This window comes from Corvus cornix, chromosome 7 (assembly GCF_000738735.6).
Source record: "Corvus cornix cornix isolate S_Up_H32 chromosome 7, ASM73873v5, whole genome shotgun sequence".
NCBI classification, from domain to species: domain Eukaryota; kingdom Metazoa; phylum Chordata; class Aves; order Passeriformes; family Corvidae; genus Corvus; species Corvus cornix.
This window is the reverse complement of record NC_046337.1, coordinates 8,454,700-8,461,143: the sequence shown is the minus strand read 5'-3', so window position 1 is coordinate 8,461,143 and position 6,444 is coordinate 8,454,700. Positions and strand designations below refer to the sequence as shown.

At 42.1% G+C, this 6,444-nt stretch overlaps 1 protein-coding gene across 1 annotated transcript in view; it reads left to right on the top strand.

Moving 5' to 3' along the window:
* CCDC93 (coiled-coil domain containing 93) overlaps positions 1–6,444 on the top strand; it is a 71,019-nt gene continuing 64,575 nt past the window's right edge. Inside the window, exon 1 of the mRNA XM_019290495.3 lies at positions 1–123. The gene's annotated coding sequence lies outside the window, so the exon portion shown is untranslated. The remainder of the gene's footprint in view (positions 124–6,444) is intronic.

Here is a 6,444-nt window from a genome sequence, read left to right as displayed (position 1 = left end):
ACCATCAGAAAGCCTGAAATAAGAAACTTTGGGAACGTGAAGTGTGTGCATTAGAGAGGAATCTACTCTATAAGTGGATGGAGACTGCCAGTGGCTGCTGGATCTTTCCTTCTCTAGACACGTGTAAGTATAGTCAGGTAATGATTTGTATATAAATTTGGATTAGTTACAGTCAGGTCTGCTACTGGGTTTGGTAATATCAAATTAAAAGATCTTAATTCCTACCAAAAAATAAAGTGATCATATGACAAATATTAGCCATATTGATAGAGGGGCATTAAAACTAATATATGAGAAAGTTAATAACCAGTGTTGGTGTAAATCACTGCAACTCCAAGGACCTTAGGACATTGCCAGCTCACACCAGCTCAAGTCTCAGTCCTTAAACCCATCTGGTTATCCTAGAGGGCACAATATCCTGTTGCACAAAAATGGGAGAAGCATGAGGGAAAAGCATACAAAAGTGTACCTGAATTGGAAATTGCCAAATTAAATACATCAACAAATAGTTTTGCAGAGAAAGGAAACAGAGCTGTAACCTGCAGAGAGATGGCACTTGCTCTGAATTGACTGGAATTGCTATGAAACATCACAGGAGAATCATCTGTTTTGGAAAGCAGCACAGAGTTGTTTCATTGCACTGGCTGCAGAACAAGATAATCCAGAATGTTCTGAATTTAGTTTTGGGACATCAGTATTGCTCTGGATATAATAAATCTGACAAAGAAAAACTCAGGGAAGTTCATGAAAAGCAGAGGAGCCTAAAGCAGCCATATACCTCTAGAGAAAGCAGAATTGCTCTCCTGTCCCTAACAGGGGCTTTTTAAGAGCTGTGCTTTGTAAAGGCCTTCAGAGCTGCCTGATGTGCTGGTTGAGTGAGCCGAGGCCAGTTGGCTTGACTGGAGGTGTGTCCACAGCAGGACTGTAAAGGAAGGGTAAGAGGACCATGGGTACATGGATGGATGGATGGACGGATGAGAAAGAAAATAGGTGGAAAAACCTAACCTGAGTCTTTGTGTGGTGATCCATGATAAAATGATCGGGTGTTTCTGAAACGATATCATGTGTAACTTGGGAAAAGCCTGTGTGTATGACAAGGAAAAGCCTTCTATAGAAATCTGGAGCTGATTCCTGGTAGGGCTTCCAGAGTTTATATAAACGTCAACATCAGGCCAAAGTCATTGTTCTTTACTGAGGCCTTCACTGTGTGCAATAATGGGGCAACCACGGAGTGCATTCAGTGTAAGAAAACCAACTGGGTGGGAGCCTTGTTCCCAGGGGTTAGGCCAGGTTTGTTTTCTGTCAGGGGTGAGAATGAATGTCCATAGAGCTCTTCAAGCACAGTCTGCAGATCCTAAATATCTATGACATCCCTTCTGCAGAAGCCTGTTTGTGAGCTGGGCTGAAGCGTGGCCAATGACCAACAGCAGCTTTGCAGCAAGGGATGCCTGTCCCTCCCTCATTCCGTGTTGCAGACAACTATATCAAGGACTGCTGTGATCTGGGGCCTTTAGCTAGGACTGTGAAAAAAAATACTGTAAATTCTAAATATTCTTCAGGAATATACATCTCTTCCAAAGCCTTCACATACAGAAGCCTTCTGGAAAGCCTTCATAAATAAAGAATTATAGAACTGGGCACATTTTCCAGAAATGCCTTTTATCTCACCAGCTGAGGATGCTTTTGTGTTTTATTATCTGCAAAAGGAGGTGCTGTAGCCACCCAGGTTAGCACACAGCTGGGTCACAGGCAGAGAGCAGCATGGCTGACAAGTCCTGCAGCACAGGAGCTTGTTAGGCACAAAGTGCAGCGTGCTGTGAACTACTCTGGGTCTTGGCAAGAGTGCAGCCAGCAGTGGACAAGTTCTATAAAATTGATTTTCCAATAGTGTTGGCATTTTAGAGAGGAAAGGGAAAAGAGACAGCAGCAGTGTGAAGCCATCAGATCGCATGCACTCTCACATATGAAAAGGACTTGTGTTTATCGCAGGTTAGCAACAGGATATGCAGTTTTATGTCTGACATCAAATTTTTGTTTATTCATTTTGCAAAAGATGCTGGGTTGTCAGCTGCAGGGGCTAAAGTCATTTATGTGCTGAAAAGTGCTGCATGGACAAATGCAGCCTGGGTTTCCCTGTATCACTCTGCCAGCATGGCTCAGCCCTGTTTCAGTTTCCCTACTCATTCAGTACTTGCTAAAATAGTCACCTAGGGAGTCAACACTGCCAGCCATGGCCGTGGTTTCTGAGATATGGAGTCCAGCCCAGTCAGAAGTTTGCCAAGATAACCTCATTGCATCACGCGCCACAGAGCCACAAACAGCTGTAGCATTGAAGGACTGTGACATTTAAACAAGATACTGAAAATGCAAGGTAATCATCGCCATGTTACAATGCATCCAAATGTGGAATTTAGAAATTAAAGGCTTCCTACCATATTTTTATAGCACCAGGCAACATCTAGGTTCAAGGGACAGACTGAATAGCTGGGACAGTGATCTTCAGTGGGGCGTATTTTTTTCAGTGGTGAGAAGCAAGGGCAGTGTGGAGCCTGAAGATACACAGGGAATGTACATGAGTGCATTCTAGTCCTGTGAGTGTGTGCATCTGTCATAAGTGTGCCACTTGCTAAGAGTCAAAATAAGGTCAGTGCAGATGAGTAAGTATATGTTAAAAAAGGACAGGGAGGAAATTAATGTCAAATCAAGCTAAAAATACATGGCTGAGTGGATGAGGAAAATGGCATAAAAAATGCAAACAGAAAAACTGCAGTCTGAGAACGAAAGCAGCCTTGCACAAGAAGTTAATTTTTTTCCTGGGCTTGACTGAAAATATTTTAAATATATGTGTCTTTGAAGTTAGAATGAAAATTAATGTATTTAAGTTTGGAGGTTCACAATTTCTCTCCCCATGAAACTGAGATTCTCTCCCTTCCTGCCTCCCTCCGTCCCTCCCTTCCTCCTTTTCCCTCTCTTTCTCCTTCATTCCCTTTGTGGCATCTCAGATCCACAAGAAAGGAAAACATTCTAGGAACTGCACTTGAAAGAAAGCTTCTGCCCAGGATCCCAAGGTTTTCCATGTAGTCATTAGCAGGCAATCACAATGACAATTGCATTTGGCAATACTGTTGACTGAATTTATTTCAATTGGCATTGTATTTGTAGAGGTACAGACTTTATACAAAAAATATCAACAACTCATTTTAAATTATTTTGAGATAGGGCAATAACCCACCCCTGTTTTGCCCTTCAGTGTACAAAGGCAGAGTGTGAACCTCTAAGGCACATGTTGTGATTTTTGGGGTGGTGCTGTGCAGGCCCAGGAGTTGGACTCGATGGTCCTTGTGGGTCCCTTCCAACTCAGGATATCCTATGAATCTATGAACAAGGCTACTCCTGCAGAGTTTACAGTCCAGAGAGGAGCAGATTCCTCTGCAGGTGGTAGAAAGAAACAGCACACAGAGTGTGATTGTTGTGCTCATTTGATGCATCTATTTTAAGTTAAAAAATTGTCTTCTGGAGAGGCCTGTTTCTTTCCTTCACCTGTTGCAGTTGGAAAAGGTGCCAAACTTCATAGACATTAACTTTTAGGCCTCAGAATAAGGAGATAATGATGTTATCCTGTGTAATTTGTTCAACAGCACAGGTTATCTGGGTCAGTGTTGAGGAGTGTTTGTGTTGCAGCAGTCTCAGGCACTTCTGTCGGACAGCAATCACTGCTGGCATTGACAGTGCTGGGAAGGACACATTACAGAGCAGTTTGAAAAATGTCTATTTCTCTTAGCCAACGGAAACCTGCAAATTTACAGTGACAATTCAAATACCACCAGTTCTCATTTCCAACAAATATTTCCATTTTGCAGCATCCAGCTTCCTCACAAATTTGACCTTTCCCTCAAAAAGCACATGATGCAAATGTAAAAATAAAGGAACCAAGATCTCACTTAGAAACACAATTTTCCATTGAAAGCAGTTTTAATGAAATATATTCCATCAGCTGTAGTTGCTTCTGACAGTCAGTAAGTGATTCGGGTGCCTAAACACAGGATTCATGGTCTGTTTTAGAAATACACTAAGGCATCCAGGATACCTGCATGGAGCTGGGGATGTGACAGCCACCTGTGAGACCCTTACCGGGCTGGGGCTGGGGTGGGACACTCCGGGGCATCTGGAGTAGCATTGCACACCCTGTGGCTGTGCAATTGGTCTCAGAATCTCTGCGATTTCAGACAATAAAACATCCCATCTGATGCCATTACTAATGGGCTGTCAGAGCCTGATAAAGGAGAGGGGGCAGCAGCACAGTGCCCTTGAGTCTCACCCTAAATTCCTGACACTCTTTTGGTCTCTCCTGGTTATTTTCCACCAGAGCAGCCAGAAATTCCTGCGGTGGCATCTCCGTGCTGTGACCTCCAGTGAGTGCAGAGCGCTGGGAGCTGGCTCACCCACTGCCTCCATGCCAAGCCCCAGAGCAGGAGGCAGAGTGCAGTGCAGGCACTCACAGCAGGAACTGTCCTGGGAACACTCTGAGCACATGACATGCAGGCACAGCAAGCTTGGCAAGAAAAAAGTGAAATCTGGTGTTGGGCAACTGGATTGTGCAAGGAACACCGGGATAAATGGAGTGATACCTAGTAATGAACTCTGTGTAAATCTCCCTGAAGCTATAAAAAGAGAAGGAGGATTAATAATTGTCTGAGTTACCATTATTAAATATATTTTTTAAGTCTCAGGGTCACAGGGGCAGCACTGGAGAGCCATATCCTGGAGAAGGAAGACAAGAACATAACTGGTCCAGGTTGGCTGCGGCTCTGAGCAACCTGGTCTAGTGGAAGGTGTCTCTGCCCATGGCAGGGAGGTTGGAACGGGATGATCTTTCAGGTCCTTTCCAATCCAAAACGTTCTGTGATTTTATGGTAATATAATATAAATGGGATTGGTATTGCAGAGTTCTCAGGCCTTTTCCTCCTTCATAATTTCATTACCATTTTGCCTGTAATCTCTGTGTAAAAATAAAGAATTGTCTCTTTAGTCTATAGTGACCTGCTAGTTAGTGTCAGCAAAGCATTGTTAGGCTGCCCTGGATTGCTGAGCTACTGCTTAAACTTGACCTTTTCTGATGAAAGCAGGGACTTGGCTGTGTTGTGTAAGATTTGATGTTACAACAAGAACATGGGGTATGAACCTTCTGAACTTACATTTTAATGTGATGGGAAATGGATCTGTTAACAAAATCAGTTATATTCTTCTCCACATATTTTTAAGGTTTAATAAGGAAGGCTCAAGAAGGTTTAATGAGAAAGATATTTTTTTAATTCTTACCTCTTTTAGTAGAATTATCACACACAAGTTGAACTAAGGTACACAGGACCTCAGAGGTACTGAAAAATACGTGCCCAGCTGCGTTGCTGATGTGGAACGTTGAACTATGACCAGCCTAAACTAGCTCCTGGCCTTTGTCTTAGCCCTTTACTCCTACACTACACATTTTGAATATGAATGTCTCCTGGCATTGTAAATTTACCCCAGTGAAGAATTTGGCCTTCATGTTGCAGAGACAAAATCTCAGTATCGTGTTTGTGTTTGGATTGTTCTTAGTGGGTTTTTTTTGGTAAGCTGTTTTCTTCTTTTTGCTTGAGTGATTCATTTATGAAACAAGATGATGAGATTCAGGTTTCTGATGGTCTTTCCATTACCCGGGAATTGAAGTACTCTGAGCAGGCCAGGACTCGCATGAAGATAAACACACATACTCAAAGTGAACACAAACATTTTAAATAAAACTTGCGCCCCTTGCTATTTACCCTGCTGATCTTCTGCTGTGGATTTATGGCTGTTGTCACAGTACTTTCTTTTCTGGCCTTTCTCGGAAGAAAGCTTTTTCAAGAACTAAATTAATTAAATTCACAGAGTGTTAAACTAAAACTATTGTCCATACAGATATGCACATATAAACGTGCATACACCTACAATTAGAAACCAGTTCTTGTGGAGATTTTATCTATATCTGGCAGATTAGATTATCTGATAATTTGTTTGTTTTGAGTTTGGATCTGCAGGGCAGATGCTGGACTCCAGATAATATAATTACTTTGGGAAAGGGCACCAGCTTCTCTTATGGGCATCCTTAGACTCTTACGAAGCTCTTCTATTCCAAATAAATTCACTGCCATGTGTTAGTTGCCAAATATATTATTTTTTAAAAAAAGGGAATTTTGTGCACCAGTCTTTTTTGAGAGTAATCTGCTTACACAGTTTCTGGACTCTTAGATCATTTTCCAGCATTTGTGGTGCAGCAGAATAAAGATCATGTTTTATTCCAGTTATGAGATTTTAGCTATATATTAGTAGAGACTTTAAAAGTAGTTTGACATGCTTGTAACCAGAACATGGGCCAAAATGAGTAATGTTTTGCCATCAGTGAATTTCTGCTGCTTCAGAAAAAGT